Here is a 26,374-nt window from a genome sequence, read left to right as displayed (position 1 = left end):
GTGCAACTGAAAGCCAACAATCAACTCTGGGTAGGAATGTACAGTCGAAACATCTCGGATAAAGTTGTGGTACCACTATGACCATCCCGGAGCAGGCCATCCCTCCAAAATGGATGGACAAATGAGGAGGAAACTGGTCAGAGAGACTAAGAAGCAGCTTATGGCAACTGTGAAGCAGTAGCAGGAATTTTTGGCAAAGAGTGGTAATTGTGTGTCCGACAATAAAATCACAAATGCACCACAAATGTGGCTTGTATGAGAGAGTTGCAAGAAAAAAAAGCCACACCAAGTCTCGATTGAGCTTTGCCAAAAACTACACCTTGAAGAATCTGAGGCCAAACTGAAAAAGGTATTATGGTCAAATGAGACCCAAATCTAAGTATATGGCCTCAACACCAAATGGTATACATGGCAGAAAACAAAAAGAGATCACCATCCAAAGAACACCAAATCTACAGTAAAGCATGGAGGTGGTAGCACCCTGTTGGGTGGGTGTTTCTGTGCAGCAGAGACTGGGCACTTGTGAAGGTAAAGGGGAAAATGGATGGTGCAAAATACTGTCAAATTCTTGAGGAAAACCTGCTGCCCCCTGCCAGAAATTTGTCAAAGAGAAGAAGGTTCACCTTCTAACTTGACAAAGACCCAAAGAACACAGCAAAGTTAACCACACAATGGATGAAGGAGGAAAAACGTGAATGTCCTTGCATGGCCGAGTCAGAGCCGAGACTTAAACCCTACTGAAGATCTGTGGCATGACATGAAGACAGCAGTCTAGTGGTCACCATCCAATCTGACTGAGCTTGAACAGTTCTGTGAAGACGAGTGGGCAAATATGGCCGAGTTGAGATGAGCAAAGTTGGTAGAGAAGGAGCCCAACAGACTCAATTCTGGAATTAAAGCAAAAGGTGGTCCCACAAAGTACTGACATGCCTTTGGGGGGTTGATCTTTTAACAATCTCAGTGACTGAACTGTTGCTATTATATTGTTCACTTGGCGGTTATAAAATGCATTGAGTAAATACAGCTGGTGAAAAAATTTTTTCTGAGTATCGTCATTTCAGGCTAAAAAGGCATCAAAAAGTGAACATTTTAAAGGAGGGGTGGGATGCTTTTCTATACCCACTGTAACTCGATCTTCTATGACATCCTTCTCTGCACCTCCATTACAGGGATGGACTCTATCAGTGTTTAATATTAACAATGTAATATGACACGCCACCAGATTTCTTTAATGTATTCATGTAACTTAAAATACATTAAGTTAATTTCTATGACAACTTAGTGGATACAAAGTAGAGCTATCAATTGTTATTCAAGTATAAAAATGTTTTAGAAAACATCTGACACCGAGTTTTCAGACAGAGGAAGCCTCCATGTCACGGTCTTCAATTGATAATGATGAAGTCGTTCTCAGAAAATTCCAAGACCCCCAAACATCACTACAACACCCATAAACAGCTAAACATTGAAAACACTTCATGACTTCATGTAACACGTAGCAAAATAAAATACGGGCACAGTGAAAACACAAAAGTTTTTTTGTAGAGGAGGCGTCCGGCTGCTTGAGATTTAACTCTTTTAGGGCGGATGTCGACTTTTCTCGACAGGAGGGGTTGAGGGCGAATGTCAACAAAAGTCGACATCCAGGGATAGAGGGCGACAATCAGCTGTTAATGGCGACAAAACTCACTGTCACATCACAGGCATACCCCTCTGTGCTTGGAGGAATGTTAGACTCTTTGACTTGGCAACTAATCCTTGCGTGTGCGTGAGTTGCGAAATGTAAACAAAGGCAAGATAGCATTGAGATCTCCCAAGAGAGCGAAGTGAGTACAGAAAAGAAAACACTCGGCAGACAATGTTTTGCGCATTATCGCCAAGTCTGACTCTAGATTTTTCAGAATCTGATTTTATTGACAGTGATCAGGCGATCGAGCAAGATATTGAGAAGCCGGCATCAGCTGATCGGACACCAGCCGAAGCCACCCCAGCTGATCGGCTGTCAACTGAGCGCATTTGTGCAGCCGATGCACCTACGGCAAGGTTCGCGTGGGAGGAATACCCAGACATTGATCCGTGGGAGCCGAACTGGCTACCAGACTTCAGAAGACAGCATGGCTGTTGGACACGACAGATTACTAGCCGCTGGACTACTTCAGGCTGTTCTCTCCTGATGCCGCTTTTCAGTTACTGTCAGACGAGACAAACAGGTAGGCAAAGCAATTTTATGAATCGCGGGCTGCGCTTGCATCACATTCTCGTTTTTCAAAGTGGAAACCCACAACAAAAGACGAGATGAAAGGCTTTGTGTCATTACAAATAGAGATGGGACTAGACTGGTGATATAACTTCAGGGAGCATTGGTCCAAACGTGCTTTGTCCCCTGGTGGCTTTGGACAGGTTATGGTGCGTGATGATTAGGTACGTGCTGCTGCAAAGTTTTATTCACTTCTGTGATAACCAGAAGCAAATCCCAAGGGGTGAGCCAGGCTATAACCCCATGTATAAAGTTCAGCCCCTGCTTGACATTGTGGAACCAACATAGAAACAATTTTATCAGCCTGGCTGTGATTTGTCTGTGCATGAATCTATGATAAAAGGGATGCCTTTTTTTCTGCCAATATATGCCAGACAAGTCCACAGAGTATGGCATAAAGGATTTTGTACTGGCAGAAGCAAACACTGGTTTCTGCCTGAAAGCAATTACATATACAGGAAAATATTTCTTTCAAAGAGAAAACTGTCCCTTGATAAGTCAGGTTGTGCTGGAGCTGCTTCAGGGCTATGAACATTTGGACAAGTTTTATACATGCTCTGTATCTCCATGAACAATTCTGGGCAGGGGAATTGGAGCTTGTGGCACAGTGAGGGTGAACAGGACACACAGGCCTTCACAGGTGAAGCCAGACAGGCTGAAGATGAAGAGGTGGCAATCCGGTTTTCATGCAGGCAGATAACTTGGTGGCAGTAACATGGCACGATGGCAAACGGGTGACTGGTCTCTCTACAGTACACACTAACAATATATGTGAGAAAGTGCAGCAACAGACAATTGAAAAGGAAACACCAGTGCAATACGTATTGTAAGCAGTGCAATGTGGCAAAGCATGCAATTGGCTGCCTTGAGCGAGATCAGACTTTGCTGTGTAAAATGTATGTGATATGTATGTGAAATCATAGAGTATGCAGGCTCATACAACATGCAAGACAGTAACATTTGTCAAAAGTAAATATTTTTGGCTGATTTGATATGTTAAACAATTGCTTTGTGTTCTTTTTAAAAAAATGTTAGTTTTTGGAAAAATATTCAGCTATGGGAAAAAAACAAACAAAAAAAAAAATTAGCCCTAAAAGAGTTAAAGCCGGTGATGTGATCTTTCTGTAAACACTGGACTGGTAAGCCTCTACTGACAATTCTTCTACAACATGATAATTACAGAGTGATGTATTTTCTTTTTGTTCTTTGCAGTGTTTGTTGTCAGCTGTCATTTCCTCAGGTTTTAACTGTTCACTGGCTTTTAAACTATTGTAGCTCGTCACTTGCTGGTAACATTTGAAGTTTTATTTTGGTGCCACTTTCTTTTACACCTTTGGTATATGAGCATTAGGTTGGGTGTGAATTTCTGTTTGCTTCTTCCATTTGTAATTCACATCTCAACAAATTGAAATGTTTGTCTGTTTATATTAAGTTGCTTTTATTAACTGTGTAGTTTTATTCACCATGTTTATTTACACTAGTGTAGCAAAATGCCCGTTTCTGTAAATGGGCATACAGTGTTAAGTGCGTCTGTTTTGAATACAGTGCGTCTTATTGCCTTTGTTCATTGGACATTCACAAATAAGCGTAGACTGCAAATGACATCACATCCAAGCATGGACTGACGCTGGATGTTTTGTCATTTTATATACAGTATATACTAGCTGTGGGCGGCACGGTGGTGCAGTGGGTAGCGCTGCTGCCTCGCAGTTGGGTGATCTGGGGACCTGGGTTCGCTTCCCGGGTGCTCCCTGCGTGGAGTTTGCATGTTCTCCCCGTGTCTGCGTGGGTTTCCTCCGGGCGCTCTGGTTTCCTCCCACGGTCCAAAGACATGCAGGTTAGGTGGATTGGCGATTCTAAATTGGCCCTAGTGTGTGCTTGGTGTGTGGATGTGTTTGTGTGTGTCCTGCGGTGGGTTGGCACCCTGCCCAGGATTGTTTCCTGCCTTGTGCCCTGTGTTGGCTTCAGCAGACCCCCCGTGACCCTGTGTTCGGATTCAGCGGGTTGGAAAATGGATGGATGATATACTAGCTGTCGTATCTGTGCAAGATGGGTTGTAATTTAAGTAATCAACATAGAAATGAGCATTGATGTTTACAAAATACATTCCAACAGAGTGCAATCAAACAGTAATACAATGCAATGTGTTTGTCTCTCATATGTGCCATTTGGTATGGGATTCATGAAAGCAGTGTGAATGGCGGAGATGCACCATCTGTTGAAAAGAGAAATGCAATGCAGTTTATTAGTACAAAGTTGTGACACTCCATCTGTTGGAATTTGAGACGTAGCTACTGGACGGACACACAGATACATATCCTTTTATTAAGGTGTAGAGTATATGCTATACACACACACACAAACACACATACAGGAAGACCTTCAGTCGTCTGGCAGTGCTGTGCCTTGTGGAGTGTCAGGTTAGTTACAGCAGAAAAGATTTAGATGGATGGACAGACAGGGAGACCTTAATTTTGTCCCCAGGGTTATTAAAGAAGGATCCTTAGTAAACAGTAGTGAAACACCTCAGTATAACTTTACAATATCATGCAAATCAGTACAAACTTGGATAACAAAGGAAACAGAAACAGTACATTAAAAAAGCAACTTACACTTTGTTGGGAGTTTAATGTTAGTCAGGAAATTCAGAAGGAGTAGCCAGAGAAACAGTTTAAAAGGACCCTGAAGTCAGAAGCCCAAAAGACACAAGAATACAGAACAATTAAAGCAACAAATAAAAAACAAATGTACACTAATAGCAAAAGGACTATCAGGACTCCGTAAAAGAGCTGATCTCCATCTAATGCCTAACTTTTGCAATGAATTTACTACTAAGTAAATCACACAGGTTTGTTCATTTTATTTTTAAAATTTATCCACTTAGAGATGCCGCACGTTTCCAGCCTGGCCATATTTAGCTTTGGTTCCATGTATTTCATAGTCATGTAATATGTAAGTGCATAATAGGTACACAGAAAAATAAAAAAAAAATCAAATCTCACATATTGTAATAGTAAACAGATGTGGTGCAACCAAAACAGCACAGCAGGTGGGTGTGGTGGTTTGGAAATTTTAACATTAAAGTGGCTTGGGAATTTTGAAAACGATGCCAGATTAGTGAAGGAACCAGATAACTGGGAGGGGGATCAATAAAGATCTACTTGTGGATATATTATATGTATGTGTATATATATTTTTTTCTTTACTTTGTTGGTCAATCTACTTACAGGAACTCTGAGCTGATGGTGTTTCTTTATTTATTGCAAAATTTGTAATTTTTGCCAGATCTTAGAAATAGAAAAAAAAACAACTAATATTAGTCTCTCTTTACATTTGGGCAACCAGTGTCATAAACCGAGTTATAATGGGGTAGTGCAATCCTAACACAAATAGATGATGGCCACATTTAATAAACTAATAAACAAAATGCAAGCAAAAGCACAAATCTTTTAAAAAACGAGAGCACGAGACGTCACGATATGCACAGCTGATCCTCGACCCCAGTGTGCTCCTCACCCTCTCTGGACCGTCGACCCGTTTAAAGAGCTTCACTGGCAGGCACTTGGCCGTGTTGGCAAATGTAAATACACAAGAGCAGGTTTTCAATTCAAATAACAAATTCAGACTACAGATTGTCAAGAGTTGTAACTTTTCAGATGGAGAAATTATGAATAGTGAGGGACAGCTGTAGTAGTATGGCACATGGAGGCCAACGTATGGGGTGATAATCAGAGTGGCTTTACTTTACACAGCCTTGTCAACAGTAAGAGTCTTCATCAGAAGCTTCACAGAAATCAGGAAGAAAATTTGAATCGATCAGAACAATACAATGAAAACAGCAAACAGAGAAAAAAAAAAGAATGATGGCAGACGTGAGGAGGAGCTGGAATTCTACCTCACAGATTTAAATAGGAGTGTGACCCTCACCAGAAAAAGTGAAGAGAAGATGACAGGAGATCTAAATATCACGCATCAAAGAAGCTTTACAAAAATCAAATAAACGGAGGACATTGTGAATAGTTAAGGGTTTGTTCTTCTTTGACTCCATATGTTACTAACATGTCTGCTCACCTACTGCCTCATGGGGGTTTGCTGCCGCTATAATGGTGCCTGACACATCTCATCAATAACCAGATATGCACTTTAATGAACTGACAGCAGCCTGCATTTAACGGAGCAGATCAACACAAATATTAGGGGAGTGGGGGTCCTACCTCACTGAACAGTCTAACTTCATTATTATAATAACAACTGCAATTATCTTAATATTTTACTCTATTAATCAAAGAGAAGTAAAATATACAACGTCGGTGAACATTAAATAAAATACCCAAAAAACCAGAGCCATTGTGTACTTTTAATTAATGTAATCGTGTCCTACCCTCTTAATCCAATTCATTTTTAACATGAACCGCTTGTGAACTCAGCCATAACAACCATTTTCACCGCACAGTTTGAAGAGTCGCGTATAACAGAGGCATCAGCAGAGGGTTTATAAATACAACCGTCTGTGACAAGGTGCTTAATAATGGACGACAACACTTGTGAGATTAGTGTCAATGAGTGTTTACAGACATTGCTTTAATTATCCCTAAAACAGAACTTCAGCTCTGTTTGGTACACCTTGTAGAAGTAAACCTTGCCTAAAAACACATAAAATCATAAATAATATTTAAAACAGTAACAAACTCCTATTAAATGCCAGCTCCTAGCAGTACAGTGACTTCAGCGTGGTGGAGACCTTGTGTGTCTCGGTCATCTTCAGAGGAACTGGAATTCTACCTCACAGATTTCAAGAGCAGTGTGACCCTCACAAGGAAAAGCAAAGAGAAGATGAAATGAGATCTAAATCAAACATCAAAGGAGTTTTGCAAATTAAATAAAACAGAGGACATTTTGAATACTTAAGGGTTTGTGCTCCTGATAAACTAATTTGCTGTGGGCAACCAGAAGTGTGGGAGGGGGGCAGAAAAAAAAAAAAAAAAAACCTCATTACTAATCCTCATGAACATTCTAATTAAATCAAAGACACCTTTCCCCAGAAGATGAATGCCAGGTCTGGCATAGGTGATCACCTTAGCGTGCCTGATGGAGACCCACAACAGCCTGGCTGGACTCAACATGATCGAAGCCATCATATGAGACTTGGCGTTCAACTCACAACCACAGTGCAGTACAAAGCAAACACAAGAAAAAGACACTGGGATACAGGAACCCATGATGGGCCATCACAGGGTACAGTTGAGGACAAAAGTTTTTAGAATGACACAAGTGTTTTAAAAAAAACTTGCTGCTTCAGTGTTTTTAGATCTTTTTGTAAGATGTTTCTCTGGTATACTAAAGTAGAAATAAAAGCATTTCATAGGCTTTAATTGACAATTACATTAAGTTTATGCAAAGAGTCAATATTTGCAGTGTTGGCCCTTCTTTCTTTTTCAAGACCTCTGCAATTCACACTGGCAGGCTGTCAATCAACTTCTGGGCCAAATCCTGACAGATGGCAGCAGCCCATTCTTGAAAAATCAATGCTTGGAGTTTGTCAGAATGTGTGTGTTTTTCTTTGTCCACCCACCTCTTGAGGATTGACCACAGGTTCTCGAAGGGACTAAGGGCTGGGGAGTTTCCTGGCCATGGATCCAAAATTCCACTATTTTGTTCCCCGAGCCACTTAGTTGTAACTTTTGCCTTATGGCTCAGTGCTCCATCATGCTGGCAAAAGCATTGTGTGTCACCAAACTGTTCCAATACTTGTGTCATTCTCAAAACTTTTGGCCACGGATGTACACTCACATTACAGTCCACAAACACAAGTCAAGTTAGACTTGCAAGTCCATTAAACCTGAACATCATTAAAAAAAAAAAAAAAGGAAGAGCAAAAACACACAAAGGGTACACGTGAACACTGCAAACCATAAACAGGCGGAGGTACACATTCATTCTCTTGGAACTGTAACACTGACCAAACATATCTGTTAAATTCTCGAATATTCAGTTAGACATTACTAAATTGTACTTTATATAGAAATAAGACTTTGACACATCTATATATATATATATATAATTCACTAAGCCAGAAGACAAGTAGCCAACCATGGAAAGCACGCCGGAAGGGGCGTGGATTCACTAAGCCGCCGACAAGTAAGACACCCATGGCGCATGCAGGAAGGAGCCACGCCCACCAACTCGCAGAGCCACGCCCACCAACTCAGATGCGACGCCTCGGAAAACATGCCGTTATTTCTGTTTGTCTGTGCCACAGTCCACATGCAGCTCTGAGCCACGTTAACTTTTCATTAGTCAACCTCAGTGGAACCTTGGTTCACACAGAGGCAGCGCGACAGAGAGACAGAGGCACACACAGGCAGCGCGAGAGAGACAGAGGCACACACAGGCAGCGCGACAGAGACAGAGGCACACACAGGCAGCGCGACAGAGACAGAGGCACACACAGGCAGCCCGAGAGAGAGAGCCGCGCACACACAGGCAGCGCCACAGAGAGACAGAGGCACACACAGGCAGCGCGACAGAGAGACAGAGGCACACACAGGCAGCGCGACAGAGAGACAGAGGCACACACAGGCAGCCCGAGAGAGACAGAGGCACACACAGGCAGCCCGAGAGAGACAGAGGCACACACAGGCAGCCCGAGAGAGACAGAGGCACACACAGGCAGCCCGAGAGAGAGAGCCGCGCACACACAGGCAGCCCGAGAGAGACAGAGGCACACACAGGCAGCGCGACAGAGAGACAGAGGCACACACAGGCAGCGCGAGAGAGAGAGCCGCGCACACACAGGCAGCGCCACAGAGGGACAGAGGCACACACAGGCAGCCCGAGAGAGAGAGCCACGCACACACAGGCAGCGCCACAGAGAGACAGAGGCACACACAGGCAGCCCGAGAGAGAGAGCCGCGCACACACAGGCAGCGCCACAGAGAGACAGAGGCACACACAGGCAGCCCGAGAGAGAGAGCCGCGCACACACAGGCAGCGCCACAGAGAGAGCCGCACAATCCTTTAAAACTGAGGTTAAAACACAATGAAGGAAGCAGTCTTTAAAAACCAATAAGCCCTGTGCCTCTTTTTCATTAGCGTCTCACCTGCTTCACCGCCCTGCAACAGTCGAGACGCTCTCTCTGCAGCTGACCTTCTCTGTGCCTGACTCCACTACTGTCAGTCGCCTGATTAAAAATGGTGAACTCCTGCAATGTTACTATCTTGGTTGGCTTTTAAATAAAGCTCGGATTTGTTTCAAATGTTCCTTTTTTCCCCCTGTGCTTAAAACTCATTTTAAAAAAAAGTGTTTATACAACTGCTGCAATGTTACAGAGAGAGAGAGAGAGAGAGAGAGAGGGAGGGGGCGCGCGTGCTGCTGAGAGACAGGGGGTGGGGGCTCGCGTGCTGCTGAGAGAGAGAGAGAGAGAGAGAGAGAGAGAGAGGGGGGGGGGGGGGGGGGGGGCAGGGGAGGCTCGCGTGCTGCTGAGAGAGAGGGAGAGAGAGAGCATGCAGCGGAGCAGGGAGCCTGGGTGTTTGTGTCAGTGTTATTCAATGTTTTTACTATTACACTGTGCATTCTATGGTGTAATGATTAACTATATTTGTGCTTAAAAATCTTTAAAAAAATATATATTTACATACAGTTCGTATGGTCTGGAATGGATTAATTGTATTTACATACAATCCTATGGGGGAAATTGCTTCGGTTCACGACCAAATCGGTTTACGACCAGAGGTTTGGAACGAATTATGGTCGTGAACCGAGGTTCCACTGTATATTGACTCTAGAAAACATGATCAGCAAGTCTTTGATAGGCTGCAACAAAATGATGAAAGAACGGGCACATTTTTTTCTCACAGGGTGGGTGGGTGTTAGTTAGTTAGTTACTCGAAGGATTTCAAGATTTAATATGCACAAGCGGTAACCCTGCAAAAGCAGCCCAAACCAGAAAAGACAGCTGGCAAAAAGTGGCCGACAAATTAAACGCGTGTGCATTGTACTTACTGAAAGCAGCGTTACGGATTTTGCAAATGTTCATTTTTTCCCTCTGCTTAAAAAAAACATTATGCGGCGTATACTACGCCGCGGGTTGGTATGCAGCGTGTAAAAGGATTTGTTTGTTGCGGATAATTTGCCTTTTACTTTAACACGAAGGCAATTTCCTGTTAGATTTGCCTTTACGATGACAATTGATAAGGCACAGGGCCAAACTTTCAAAAAGATGTGCATGTATCTGCCAAAACCAGTTTTCAGTCACGGACAGTTGTATGTTGCTCTCTCCAGAGTTCCATCTTTTCATTCACTTACTGGTATGCCTGCAGGAACACGTGCAGCGAGCGAGAGAGAGCGAGCGACACACACACGCATACAGGCGCGGGAGAGAGAGAGCGCTGGACGCATAAGAATAATAATACTTCATTACATTGATATACCGGTGTTTTCAGTATTCAAAGCGCTATCCACACAGGGAGAAACCGAGAAGCGAACCCAAAATCTTCCACAGTCTCCTTACTGCAAAACAGCAGCACTACTATTGCACTACAAGGCAGTTAAAGAATGCATCGGCCTCGATTTTGTTTTCACTTCTGTTTACAGCAATTGGATCGTAGCGTGTATTGTTGCAATGTTACTTTTCTTGGTGGCTTATTACATTACGGATGGTTCACATGTTAATTTTTTTCCCTGTGCTTAAAAGACATTAAAAAAGTGTTTCTCAACTGTGACTCCGGAACAACTCAGTACACAAGCTATATTAAGCGTCAACAACGAAGAATCGCTACACCTTAATGAACAAGTGCTGAAACTTATCCCTACCGACGAAGTAACTTCCACCAGCATGGCCTCCATCGTCACAGACGATCCCGCTTTCAGTCACGGACAATTGTATGTTGCTCTCTCCAGAGGTCCATCTTTTCATTCATTCACAGTGGTATCCACAAACCCACCCCATTTGGACAACTGTGTCGTTCAGCAAGTGTTCATCCATCAATACATAATTATGCGGCGTATGTTGTCCTCACAGGCGGCGCAGTGGTAGTGCTGCTGCTTTGCAGTAAGGAGACTGTGGAAGATTGTGGGTTCGCTTCCCCCCTGTGCGGATAGTGCTTTGAGTACTGAGAAAACCGCTATATAAATGTATGTTACGCCGCGGGTTGGCTAGTTTTATATATTTCAATGTAAAACATACATTTGCATACATTGCTTAGATGAAGCAATGTATTTCCGCATTGGAATAAGACGATTTCAGAATGTCAGTCCGTGTATATAAATATAAACACAAACTGATGATGATGGCCGTCTAACTTTGCCAGTTATTAACATTTAATTTATATTTCTAGAAGAAAGTTAACGGAGGAGTAAACAGCAGCATGGCAGCACTACAATTCCCTCTCACTCTGTTAATCTGTACTTGTTCTCAGATCGTATCCACTGCGACTCTTCTCCAGTTTGTTCAATTCATTTAACTCTTTTACCAATCAACAGTGTAAATGCCCAACTACTCGCCAATTTTTCGGGGCACCGCGAATCGAAAGAAGGCGGAAATCAATGCGCTGTGTGCGGAGTGGCCGGCTCGTCGATTCGAGGGATGCGCGAATGAAAGAATACACGAAAATGAATAAATAGGCGGAGGAGACGACGGTGTGAAGTAGTAATTGGATTTGGAAACGTGAAGCAAACCAGGGGAACAAACACCAATGAACACCAAAGACAAGCGGGGCACACGTAGCTTCGAGTCCGGGGATGTGTTAATGTACAGGAACGCGCGGCTCGCCTCTAGTTACACTAAATATCAGGGAACCGAATGAAAACTCACACACCCATAAAGTGTCGTTCACAAAACTACCCAGCACTTACCCTCTGTCTTTCAGTAATTTGACTTTTTTCTAAAGTCGTTCACTTGCAAACACTCGTTAGCATCTCGAATTATCTTCTGTACAGCCGCCTATCAGTACGAGACTGCGCGCATCTTCAATTTCTGTCGCTCCGGATGATGTCACTCGGCCGCCTTAAAAAGATCGCGCATCCCATCAAGTAGATATTGCTGCAGACCGGAGTAAAATGGGCGTTAATATCATTTTCGACTTCAGCCAATCATATATTAAATTTGCGCACGTCAGTCACTGATCAGCCAATCGCAAATTCAAACGTCGCCGTCAATCACCGTTTTATTCAACAAATCGCTAATCGGTGTTATTTGTCATTCATCGGCCACTTTAACCAATTGCCTTTTGGATACGTAAAAAGAAAGGTGGGTGTAATTTCTAAAGGTGGACGTGTAAGATAATTTCTAAAAGTGGACGGTCAAGATAAAGTGACTGTAAGAGACGGAGTGTATATTCATAAAATACCTCTCCGACGATAGTCTACTAGTGTCAATATCTTACACTATAGCACTTTGTCGAGTGCATTATTAAGACTGCAGTGTATTTTTACCACAGTCATTTATGAAGTAGCGGTTCTGAAAAAATAATAATAAAAGTTTGCATATGAGATATTTATCGTTACTGAACAACGTCTGAAGAAAATTTAAATGAACATAACAATACAAATTTGTGTCCGCCTAATTTTAATGGATTGACGTGGACTTAAGTGTGGGCTCTACTTGATTAAGTCAGTCAGATTAAAACAAATGTTTGACTGTTGGTGTTTACTCGAATGTCCAAATGAAATAGCCGCCTACATTTAACGGGTCACCTTAAAGACCTTAAAGGCTATGAACGTATTACAATTTTAAACGTTGAATAAACTGTCAGAGTTCCTAATATTCCATTGTAGCCCCTTCTTGCCTGCAGATCACAATCTGTTCTTTGTTTGCTGATGTCAGTCAAATATTCTTCGGTCTTCATGTCTGTTCTCAATATACCAGCAGCTCCAGTGAGTTTCTTGCCTGTGAATCACGTATTTAAGTTTGTTTTTTAGCTGTATTATGATTACAGATTATTACAAATCACATACTTGACACTCTCAGGTATCAGGGAATATAAAACGTTAAGAAAGCTGGCAATAAAATTGTGACTTTAAAGAATCCATTGGCTGTCTCTATGTTATCAATGTTAAATGTAATAAACACAGTTGTCATAGTGCTAATAGTCACCTTTCAATTATTATTTTTACAATGAAGTTTACTATGTTAAACGATCTGTGAAGAGCAAATATTATGCCTTCAAAAGACTAATAATTTTGCAGTTTTTGTGACTGTGCACCTGTTAATCAGGGTATTCAATTATTTGACTTAATTGAACCTTTATTACTTTTGGGATTTTAAATACCTCGTCAAATATGTCCATCCATCCATCCATTTTCCAACCCGCTGAATCCGAACACAGGGTCACGGGGGTCTGCTGGAGCCAATCTCAGCCAACACAGGGCATAGGGCAGGGTGCCAACCCACCGCAGGACGTACACACAAACACACCCACACACCAAGCACACACTAGGGCCAATTTAGAATCGCCAATCCACCTAACCTGCACGTCTTTGGACTGTGGGAGGAAACCGGAGCGCCCGGAGGAAACCCACGCAGACACGGGGAGAACATGCAAACTCCACGCAGGGAGGACCCGGGAAGCGAACCCAGGTCCCCAGGTGTCGTCAAATATGTGTTTATTATAATACATATTACTTATGCTAAAGTTACATTTAGAGATTAAAACATGACAGATGTTTGTAGTTCATATCTCATTGAGCCTCCATTTGACTCCATCAGGTCCTAGTGGTGTGCTAAACACATCAGCCTGTCTTTAGTGTCTCTGAGACTGGAGGAGGTCAGGAGTCCAACTGTACAGCAGGCACTGATGGGCATCAGCATCATGACTGGTAACAAGATAGAGATGACAGATATTTGAGCTGGACATAATCCTATATGAGTATCCAAGCAAACAGCATATTAAGAGCACACCAAGTCTGTATACTCCAGTATGGCCCTGACATAACAACCTGTACAGCTGTAAACGACTCCACTTTACTGGTCATTTAGCACACACTGCACTGAGTCTGTCAAGTCATAGCCATTAAATAATTCAATCTGAACACCTGGAAATTTATTTTGGCAATGATATTTCTGGTAAGGCATTTTTATATTGTCGTTTCTCATTGGTTTATACTGAAAATTTGGTCTACATTAGTATGTATTATATATAGTATATAAAAAAATTAAAGGAACAATTTGAAAGCACATGAGATCTTAATGGGAAAAAAAAATCTTGCTGGCTGTCTCTACTGCTATGGACTGATGTGTTAGGAACAAAAGGATGGCACATCGTTTGTTGGAAATGAAAACGATGAACCTACAGAGGGCTGAATTCAAAGACACCCCGAAAATCAAAGAGAAAAAACAATGCGGCAGGCAGGCAGGCGAGTCCATTTTGCTGAAATTTTATTGCAGCAACTCCAAATAGCACTCAGTAATTTGTATGGCCCCCATGTGCTTGTGTGCATGCCTGACAATATTGGGGGGGGCATGCTGCTAATGAGATGAAGGATGGTGTCCTGCGGGATCTCCTCCCAGATCTGGACCAGGGCATCACTGAGCTCCTGGACAGTCTGAGGTGCAACCTGATGGCATCGGATGGACTGAAACATAATGTCCCACCCAGAGGTGTTCTTGGGGCAGTCAATGGGATCAATTCCTTCATTCTCTGACCACATGAGGCCGGCCATTGTGGTGCACCAGGAGGAACCCAGGAGCCACTGCACCAGCATAGGGTCTGCCAATGGGTCGAAGGATTTCATCCAGATACCTAATGGCAGTCAAGGTGCCCACTGTTGTCTAGTCTATAGAGGTCTGTGTGTCCCTCCATGGATATGCCTCCATAGACCATCACTGACCCACCACCAAACCAGTTATGCTGAACTACACCACAGGCAGAATAACGTTCTCCATGGCTTCTCCAGACCCTTTCACATCTGCCACATGTGCTCAAGGTGAACCTGCTCTCATCTGTGAAACGCACAGGGTGCCCACCAGTGGTAGACCTTCCAATTCTGTTATTCTATGGCAAATGCCAATCGAGCTCCCTGGTGCTCACTAGAGGACGTCGGGCCACCTTCAGGCCACCCTCCTCAAGTCTGTTTGTGATTGTTTGGTCAGAGACATTCACACCAGTGGCCTGCCTGCTGGTGGTCATTTTATAGGCTCTGGCAGTGCTCATCCTGTTCCTCCTTGGCCAAAGAAGCAGAAACTGGTGAGTCCTGCTGATGGGTTAAGGACCTTCTACGAGGGGTCCTGTCCAGCTCTCCTGAAGTAACTGCTTGCCTGTCTCCTGGAATCTCCTCCATGCCATTGAGACTGTGCTGGGAGACACGGCAAACCTTCTGGCAATGGCACATGTTGATGTGCCATCCCAGAGAAGTTGGACTACCTGTGCCAGCTCTGTAGGGTCCAGGTATGGCCTCATGCCACCAGTAGCGACACTGACCGCAGCCAAATGCAAAATGAGTGACAAAACAGATGAGGAGGGAAAAATGTCAGTGGCCTCCCTCCACCTGTTAAACCATTAATTCCTGTTTTGGGGGTCGTCTCATTGTTGCCTCCCCCCCAGTGCCCCAAAGCAGCTGAAACTGATGAACAAGCCCCACTGCTACTTAACTGACCAGATCAATAGCCCACAAGTGTCACTGACTTGATGCTGTACTCTCATTAAAAAGGGTTCCTTTCATTTTTTGAGAAGATCTATCTATCTATCTATATATATCTAAATATATATATAATGTCAAGACCTTAGAACAACAAGGTCCTAGCTGTGAGTCGTGGTTTTAGAATACTGAGCTTCAAAAGTTTTGACTATTTATCAGGCGTATACAATCCTTTTCTTTTAATTTTGTTCCCATATGTAAAACCTGTATTTTAAGTTAAAAATGCAAGTGTTATTGAAAATGTGACTCCTAATAAAAGATAAGTAAGAACCATATTATTCTGGAGTAAGTTTGTAAGTGAACAGCAAAGCCTTGATCAGGACGCTCAGTTTTCAAGCTCTTTTATCTTGTGGGATTACTAGCAAAGTGCACACCATTTGTAACCCTGTGGATACGAGTGGAGGCTCTGGTCATATCTATCAGTTCTAACAGTGTTACTACGCAACGTGATTGGACCAGCACCTCTTAAACAGAACACTCAGTATTATCACTACCAAAAACAAGATTTTATTAATAAATATTCAATATAAATTGTGCAACAATTTCAAGAAATGTTTACAATTATCAATAATGATTGGTCAATTGAATTGAAAGAAAGAATGCACAAAGATTAAATTTAACAAACAGACTGATCAAGGAATATACTGAAGTATTAAAACAGCAGCATGCCCACTTCTATATATTATATATAAATAAAACAACAATGTAAAATGCATAACAACTGTACAAAGCAGTTATAACAATTAAAGAAAAAATCCAGATGACATCAATTGTCTAAAAACAGACACGCAATTTCAAATATACAGAACTTAATCAACAATCTTTAACAATAACAGAAAGTGCCCTTTATTATTTACATCAATAGTTACATTAAATATATACAACTCTATTATGCACAGTCATTTTAACACACAGAAAAAAAAAAGGCAAAAGAGAAGTAAAGAAAGAGACACATTTATTTGAGTAGGGTTGAGATGTTAATTAATTATATTATATTAATTAATCATTAACATCCGGCGCCGCCGTGAGTGGCAGCCTTTTCAGCAACTCCGTGTATGACTGTATATGTATGTGTACTTTTCTACTTTTATTTTTCTATTTTTTATTTATTGATCACTCCTACCACTTTATTTTATGTGGATTCCTTCCCTGGACACACTTACTTTTACAACGTGGGCATGGATTTTTACACGCCGAGACTCGCATATTCAAGTACTCAACTTCGAGCGCTGAGAACAAATGCCAGTGCCGGCGTGGTTCCATATTTACCTGACGAGGTAAGAAGGCGGTATCGTGGCAGCAGAGCCGGCACTAAGCTAAAAATGAAGCGGCTTGCGAGAAAGTGGCGTTTCAAGCCTTCGGTGCCTTCTGTGATTCTGGGGAATGTAAACTCAATCTCAAATAAGATCGACGAACTGGCTGCGCTGGTGAAAAATGTCAGGACCTACAGAGAATGCAGTTTGTTGTGTTTTTGCGAAACCTGGCTAAATAACACCATCCCAGATGCCAACGTGGAGCTACCCGGGTTTAGCACAGTTAGAGCGGACAGAGATGCAAGTACCTGTGGGAAGCACAAAGGAGGAGGACTCGCTCTCTATGTTAATACACGGTGGTGTAACTCTGGACACATTAACGTCAAAATCTCCACTTGCTGCAGGGATATCGAACTGTTGGCCGTAAGTTTACGTCCCTACTATTTGCCCAGAGAGTTTGGACACGTCATTGTTGTTATTGTATACATTCCTCCTCGGGCAGACGTGGAGACGGCGAGTGACATCATCCATTCTGCTGTTGCTAAGTTACAAACGCAGCACCCTGAGGCGCTTGTGCTAATCGCGGGAGACTTTAACCATGTGACGCTGGACAAAACATTGCCTGCATTCTCCCAGTATGTGGACTGTAACACCCGGGGAAATAAGACTATTGATTTACTGTATGCAAACGTTAAAGACACATACAGCGCCACCCCGCTGCCTGCGCTTGGGAAAGCAGATCATAACCTGGTTCTGCTTCAGCCTCACTATAAACCAAAAGTGAGAGTCCTACCTGTAACCACACGATCATTCAGGAAGTGGACCCCGGAGGCTGAGAATACTCTGAGAGAACTTTTTGGAACTACAGACTGGGATATCCTGCAGGGATCTCATAATGAGAACATTGAGGAAGTTGTTGACTGCACTACTGACTACATCAACTTCTGTATGGACATTGTAGTTCCAGTAAGAACTGTACGCTGCTATGCTAACAACAAGCCATGGATTACAAGTGACATCAAGGGCCTTTTGAACCAGAAGAAAAGGGCTTTTAAAAACGGTGATCAGCATGAGCTCAAGCGCGTGCAGAAGGAACTCCGAGTCCAGCTCAGGGCGGCGAAGGAGCAGTACAGGAGAAAGCTGGAGCAGAAGTTGCAGAATAACAGCATGAAGGAAGTGTGGGATGGGATGAAGATCATCACTGGCTGCAGCTCGAAGCGGGGTACCACCATTGAGAGAGACGTGAAGAGAGCAAACCAAATGAACAACTTCTTTAACAGGTTTGACCACCCTGACCCACTCTCACTCTCACCTCGGAGTACTGCACCCTCCACACATCCTTCTGCTGATACCAGCATAGGAAAGACATCCCCACCCATAATAACAACAGCGCAAGTGAGCAGAGAGCTGAGGAGACTTCGTGCCAGCAAAGCAGCGGGTCCAGATGGAGTATCGCCACGACTGCTGAAGGTCTGTGCATCGGAGCTGGGGGGCCCTCTACAGCGCATCTTCAACCTGAGCCTGGAACAGGGGAAAGTCCCGAGGCTTTGGAAAACATCTTGTATCACCCCAATCCCAAAGGTATCACGTCCTAATGAGCTGAATGACTTTCGGCCTGTTGCTCTGACATCACATGTGATGAAGACCATGGAGAGGCTGCTGCTTCACCACCTTAGGCCACAGGTTCAACACGCCCTTAACCCTCTGCAGTTTGCATATCAGGAGAAGGTGGGAGCAGAGGATGCCATCATCTATATGCTACACCGATCCCTCTCTCACTTGGACAGAGGTAGTGGTGCTGTAAGAATTATGTTTCTAGACTTCTCTAGCGCCTTCAACACAATCCAACCTCTGCTCCTTAGGGACAAGCTGACAGAGATGGGATTAGATTCATACCTAGTGGCATGGATCGTGGACTATCTTAAAGACAGACCTCAGTATGTGCGTCTTGGGAACTGCACGTCTGACATTGTGGTCAGCAACACAGGAGCGCCACAGGGGACTGTACTTTCTCCGGTCCTGTTCAGCCTATATACATCGGACTTCCAATACAACTCGGAGTCCTGCCATGTGCAAAAGTTCGCTGATGACAGTGCTATCGTGGGCTGCATCAGGAATGGGCTGAAGGAGGAGTATGGGGACCTAATCAATGACTTTGTTAAATGGTGCGACTCAAACCACCTACACCTGAACACCAGCAAAACCAAAGAGCTGGTGGTGGATTTTAGGAGGCCCAGACCCCTCATAGACCCCGTGATCATCAAAGGTGACTGTGTGCAGATGGTGCAGACCTATAAATATCTGGGAGTGCAGCTGGATGATAAATTAGACTGGACTGCCAATACTGATGCGCTGTGCAAGAAAGGACAGAGCCGGTTATACTACCTTAGAAGGCTGGCGTCCTTCAACATCTGCAATAAGATGCTGCAGATGTTCTATCAGACAGTTGTGGCGAGCGCCCTCTTCTACGCGGTGGTGTGCTGGGGAGGCAGCATTAAGAGGAAAGACGCCTCACGTCTGGACAAACTAGTGAGGAAGGCAAGCTCTATTGTTGGCATGGAGCTGGACAGTCTGACATCTGTGGCAGAGCGAAGGGCGCTCAGCAGGCTCCTATCAATTATGGAGAATCCACTGCATCCACTTAATAGTATCATCTCCAGACAGAAGAGCAGCTTCAGCGACAGACTGCTGTCACTGTCCTGCTCCACTGACAGATTGAGGAGATCGTTTCTCCTTCAAACTATGCGACTCTTTAATTCCACCAGGGGGGGTAAACGTTAACATTCAACATTATACAAAGTTATTGTCTGTTTTTCACCTGCATTGTTATCATTCTTTAATTTAATATTATTTATTGTATCAGTATGCTGCTGCTGAAGAATGTGAATTTCCCATTGGGATTAATAAAGTATCTATCTATCTATCTATCTATCTATCTATCTATCTAATCCTGAGTTTAAATGCCTCAGTGGTGCTTTCCTTGTGCGTCCAACTGTTGTAAAACAAGTAGTTTGTCAAACTCTTCCCTCTCACTAAAAAACAAAACAAAAACAACCACACAAATGAACAAATTCTAATCATACCAACCAGAAACACTGCTGCATTTGTCATTTGAAACCACAATTCTTGACCTTGTACAGTTTAGAATAAATGCTACATATGGCATTCTTCTAAATGTAATTTTACCAATACTAAAAATGTACTAATGTATAGTTTAAATGTCACTTTAAACATATATATTCACATTTATATATATTTAGTTTATATTCTTGTCTAAATTCACAACAACTATAGGGTATTCCGTTTAACAGAATAATAGCGCTGAAAAGAAAACAAAAGGACTGTTTATTTTCTGTATTCTGGTCCATCCATGAACAGATTTTCTGCCTCTGGCAGAGAAGTCCTCTCAACTGTTTGTATAGCTTTAATATGAGCCCATCAAAACTCAGAAAAAGAGAGGATGTTACTCATAGACACACTTTCGGTACTCATTAGAGATTTACGAAGGCTAATTAACCTCTGGCATCAGCACATCCAGAATGATGCAAACTCTGTCAATCCTCTCAAAAGTGCTTACAGCTCTTGACAGCACTTCATCCAAGAAGTTGTAGAAGCCATCTATCAGCTCCTCATCTTCTATATAAGTCATTACCAGGTGACCTTTAGGATTTTCATAATTTTTTAACCATTTGGACTATACCTTATGAGATACAACAGCCTGTTGGACAAGAAAATACAAGTGTTTGGCACTATAAAGTCATCATAGCTCTTTGCTGCCAGATAGATTACAATACCAAAGTTTTACTTGTCATCTGAACTAAGTTACCAGCAAGTGATCATCTGCTCCATGGTCCTTTATTATGAACTCTAACAGTTTTTCATGTTGAGTCCTCCTGTAGGCCCTGCTGATCTCTGCAGCTGCAAAAACCTGAGCCACTTGTTCTTCAGTCAGCTGCCCTGCTGCAGCCACACAGCCAGCCTGCTCTCCTACACTGTGGACACACACAAATAAATACATCAGACTGTCATATGTAGTATTTGTCTTATGCAAGCTGTCTGGTTTTGGTCTGAACAGTTGTGTTTTCTCAGAAAAGTGGACACATTGGAAGACAGTTGAAACTGTGAGGAGTACTCTGTGGATTACTACAAAAACTCCTGCTGGATGTGATCTCAATAGCTTTTCTGAATACACCCATTACTTCAGAGTATTATGATTGCACCAGTCCGGACACTGGCTAAAGTAATATGCAAGTCACAGAAAAGCTTTGAAGATATTTTTATTCTAACCATCAAAATAACCAATCTAACACTCCCCATGTGACAACGGGTCAACAAGCTTATGACAATCCTTCATACCATGTTCAATTTTAAGGTTTTTACTCAAGTTCAACCAAGTATCAAAATACAGTGGTAGACTAAGTTCTACATTAATACATTGGTGTGGCTGTCTCAGTATATTCCTCAACGAGTTCACTGCTGCCATGATCTTCTTGGTCCTGACTTTTAGACATTAAAATATTGATGTTATTCAATTAACAGAAAAAAAAAGAGTGTAAAAGTTTACCTATATACACCAAAACACACACTGGTGTATTTAAAGTAACACTATATGAACTTATTTAGACATTAAAAAATGTAAAATTCCAAGCTTATTTAAACTATTTTCCCCTGGTTGGATGTGAGGTGTCACCTTTGATTGTCCAAGCATCCCAAAAAGGAACGTCTCCAAAAGCAGGGTACCCGCACTGGCACTCAGCAATGGTACACTCAGAACAAGTAGGCTTACCAATATCTGTAAATTATTCTAACAAGGCACGGGTCACTTGGCACCCACTAAACCAGACCATAGGAGATGGCCACATAAAATTATGGGATAAATTGTTAACAAAACCAAAAGGAAACACTGAATATTTACCACCCATACTCAGCTTGAGTTAATGGGAAAAGTGGGATACATGTACCTCGGTAGGAAACTGCTGTTCTGCCGTGATCTCGCAAGTGTTCATTTGCTCGTATATACAAGCGTGAAGAATACAGTCACGGATGACAGAAAGGGCACAAAAACACATCTGAAGATTGAAGTACGGACGGAATGTCTGTGGTATTTTTGATTGTGATATGATCCTGTTTAAAAAAATGTAAAATAACATTACAGCGTTTTAATTCAACATCTCACAAATGTAAATTTGAACAGAGTTAATAGGGAACCAAACTACTGGCGGTGATCTACTAGCATTCCACTGAGCACCGGAGAGGGGGTGGGTATGGGTGGATGTTGCCCGTGAAACTTGCTTTGCGGCGTTTGAAGATTTGCCGGCACCGCTGAGTGCCGGACCACTTCAAGCACTGAATATGCATCAATTACTACAGCGAAAATGATTATTAATACAAACGTGAATACAACATATATTAATATTTATACAAACGTACAATCACAACAAAGAAACAAAAAGTTATTTGAAAAACACGAAGAAAGCTTAGCAATTGCAAATTTCATACGTTTTAATTTAGAAGCAAACTTACTTCCATTGTCAGAAATAACAAACAATTCGTTTCGTCGCTTCTTCTTTGGTCTAATAGAGTTTCTTCGCTGCTGCTATTTCAAAAGAAACTCTATGCGGCGGAACCTCAAAGCGGTAGGGATCACTAACTGTGAAAAGATTGGTGGAAGTTACACTTGATAGACAACTTCAAACGTTGAGTGAGTTTTTGATTGTCATACTTTAACAACAATCTCATTCGTTGAAATTCTGAATTAGCCAATACTATCCACTTCCATTTACAGTTATCCCGCCTTCAGATCTGCCCATAATGTCTCCGGTCTGCAGCAATACCCTTCTCCATCCCATAGACATATATAGATAGACGCCGCATTCACTGTGTTGCGATGTCGACACGATACGTCAGCGCGTCTGCCATATTACGAGAGGCAAAAGTGACATTTAAACTAATACAGGTAAATTTGGAAACCGGGTTTTCTGATGAAAAAACAATAACGTTTAAAACAGTATCGTTTACATACAACAGATTTTGGCGAATCGTTTAAATGCAATTTATATCCATTTATACACTAATAATGGCAATTATTATTATTAAATAATTCCTCCCATATAAGTAACATTTCTTGGACTGCCTTCTTCCATCTCGGAAACATTTCTAGACTTCAGTACTGTGTTGCATAAGAACAGGACGAAGTATCGGTTAATGCCCTAGACACCTCATGTATAGATTACTGTAATGCTATTCTCTCTGGCATCCCACAAAAACTTATCCATCGCTTACAATTTATACAAAATTCTGCTGCCAGGATAATAACCTGCTGTTCTAAATCCAATGAACATATTACACCTCTTCTCTCTCAACTTCACTGGCTCCCTGTTAACTACAGAATACAATACACAATACTGCTCTTAACATTTAAAGCTCTTCACAACCTCACTGAACTCCTCCAGACTGACACTCCTCTCGCTCACTCAGATCCTCATCTGCAGCTCGACTTTCTGTACCGCACATCAAACTCAGTGCTATGGGAGCTCGAGCGTCTCTTATAGTGCTCCTCAACTCGGGAATTCTCTTCCCTCTCGTATATGTCAGCTCGATTCAATAACACATTTTAAAACTACCCTCAAAACTTATCTTTTCAGACTGGCATACCAATTGTGAATTTTGCACTGTTACTGCCAGTTATCTTTGTGTGTCTTTCTTTTAACAGTGAAATGATACACTCACTGACAAAAATAAACAATTTTATTGTATACAAATTGGCTTAATAATTTCTGAAAACATTTCACTCATTCCTCTCTCTCTCTCACACACACACGTGGTTACTTAAATATTTACAGGATAGGATCTAAAATCCTTGAAACAGAACTGTCTTACGTAGCTTTTTCCGTGTGTTGTCACTCTGTAATCTGATAGTATTCAGTCTGGCAATATGGTGCAGCTTTAGTTTGTGGAAGACAGACACAACTAAAGACATGAGCATAAAATGATGGTTGTCAATTTCAAACTGTGTTTCCTCAATGTGCTCCTTGAGAAAAAACACATCATCTGAACCAATCTCAGCCTGAACAAACTGATTGATCAAAGATACACTGACAGCTTGCCTTAATGTCGACTGTCGGATAACACACTCAGCGACTTTGACCACCTTGACTGTACCCTTAGAAGGAATCATCAAACCTCCTTTGTTTTATAATGTGAGCAAATGGTAGCTTTGATCATATGATGCCGGTACAGCATCTGTTACCAAACTAACATGGCACACATCACAGGACAGCTTTCTCAAAATCCCGTCTAAGGGCTACCTCCCACTGCTTCCAGAGGTGGATTTCTTTGGGAAACCTTCACAGTTTGAGAAATGTTAACAGCTAACAACAATCTACATAGTTAGTGACTAAATACGTTTAGCCAAAATGTTGTTTGGAGGCTCACTTGAGCACATAAATGCAAAGCTTTGCTAGCTTAGCCTGGCGTAGCTAAAGTTAAGATTATAAAACAGGATTTTCTAATGGCCAAATATAACCAAAACAATTGTTCAGCCTTACCTATGAAATGTAATCCCTGTGATCTGGTTTGGAGCGTACAGCGGTTTGTACAATCCCAAGCAGCACATACGTAAGGCATCTTTATCCATTACTTCACCCCACAGCAGTGCCAATTGGAATATGGCGGTGACGTTGACATACGATGCTGCTGGTCATGAGGCGTCTAGTAATTCTAGGTCTATGGCGTATACGCTGTAGAGCTTCACTCCAAGTATTGGGATCCTAATTTTAGACCGTAGGGTGAGCGCCCCCCTTCTGACCTCAAAAAACACCAAACCAAGTTTTTGCTAGATGGTCTCGCATCCAACTAAGGGACCATCCATCCATCCATTTTCCAACCCGCTGAATCCAAACAGGGTCACGGGGGTCTGCTGGAGCCAATCCCAGCCAACACAGGGCACAAGGCAGGGAACCAATCCCGGGCAGGGTGCCAACCCACCGCAGGACACACACAAACACACCCACACACCAAGCACACACTAGGGCCAATTTAGAATCGCCAATCCACCTAACCTGCATGTCTTTGGATTGTGGGAGGAAACCGGAGCGCCCGGAGGAAACCCACGCAGACACGGGGAGAACATGCAAACTCCACGCAGGGAGGACCCGGGAATCGAACCCAGGTCCCCAGGTCTCCCAACTGCGAGGCAGCAGCGCTACCCACTGCGCCACCGTGCCGCCCCAACTAAGGGACCGAACAAGCTTAATGTGAAGTTGATGACCTTTTCTGAAGTGCTGCTGGTAATATTATTGCAGTCCATCCATTTGCGTTCTATGGACCACTTAACATAGAAAAGTTTATCATAATAGTGTGATAGGAATGCGCTCTGCGAAATCGCACCACCCGTGTTGAAACACATAGTAATAATAGCTTGATTAAAACTAAACGTGTATGCGTAACGTCGGCTCGGATGAAGACATTGACTGCTTGCTATGCATCTGCTTAATTTGTACTGCAAAGGTAACGTTGATTAACAAGCAATATCTGTGAAAAAGTTATATGACTGAATTCCCCACCTTCTTTGGATTATGTAGCTGCATTTATCCCAAATTACCAAAGATGTGCAGCTTGTAGTTTACTTCAAAGGACAGCTTGGGCAATAGTGTGACACGTTTTCAAATAAATCCACAACACAAATATCCTCAAGTTAAAAGTTTTAGTAAAATTCAAAGCAAAACTTGTTTAAAGAAAGTTGTGTTTGAGGTTTATTTATCTTGGTTTTTTTTTTCCCTGTAAGTCTGGTCATACGGTCTTATTACGTGTACATCGGTCAGAAGACGGCATGCCAATCTGCTGTTTGTAAACTAATCTAACAGTCCATGCTAGAAGTGAGACTATTTCATAACTGGCTTATTTAACACCCTGTTTTACAGATATAGCTGGGAAAGCACTATTTCATGTTAACGTACAGGGGGTAAAACACTATACCATATTTTGTGTTCAGTTGTAGTTTCTCCCAGACCGCTAGGGGGAGAATTTAAAACTGCGTTACCTGATGAAAGTATAGTAAATGAGTCATGGGAAAAGAATGTTGTTTTATTGAATATCAGTGTGTGCCTGTCGTAAAATAAAGAAGTTAACGTTCTGAGTTACCAATGGTTACTCTGCTCTCGTCACAACACCATAATCTAAGTAACTTTGAGAAATGAATATCCATTGAAATTAAGCAGACACTTATGTGAA

General features: G+C 42.4%; 1 protein-coding gene and 1 pseudogene across 2 annotated transcripts in view; both read right to left on the bottom strand.

The window, feature by feature from the left end:
- LOC114668236 (zinc finger protein 850-like) overlaps positions 1-12,244 on the bottom strand; it is a 103,569-nt pseudogene extending 91,325 nt beyond the window's left edge.
- The window catches only part of LOC114665629 (gastrula zinc finger protein XlCGF26.1-like), a 249,425-nt gene that overhangs the window by 44,436 nt on the left and 178,615 nt on the right, over positions 1-26,374 (bottom strand). The window lies entirely within an intron of this gene.

Source organism: Erpetoichthys calabaricus, chromosome 1 (genome assembly GCF_900747795.2).
Source record: "Erpetoichthys calabaricus chromosome 1, fErpCal1.3, whole genome shotgun sequence".
Lineage (NCBI taxonomy): Eukaryota > Metazoa > Chordata > Cladistia > Polypteriformes > Polypteridae > Erpetoichthys > Erpetoichthys calabaricus.
Note: the sequence above shows the minus strand (reverse complement) of the source record. Positions and strands in the feature narration are given on the sequence as shown.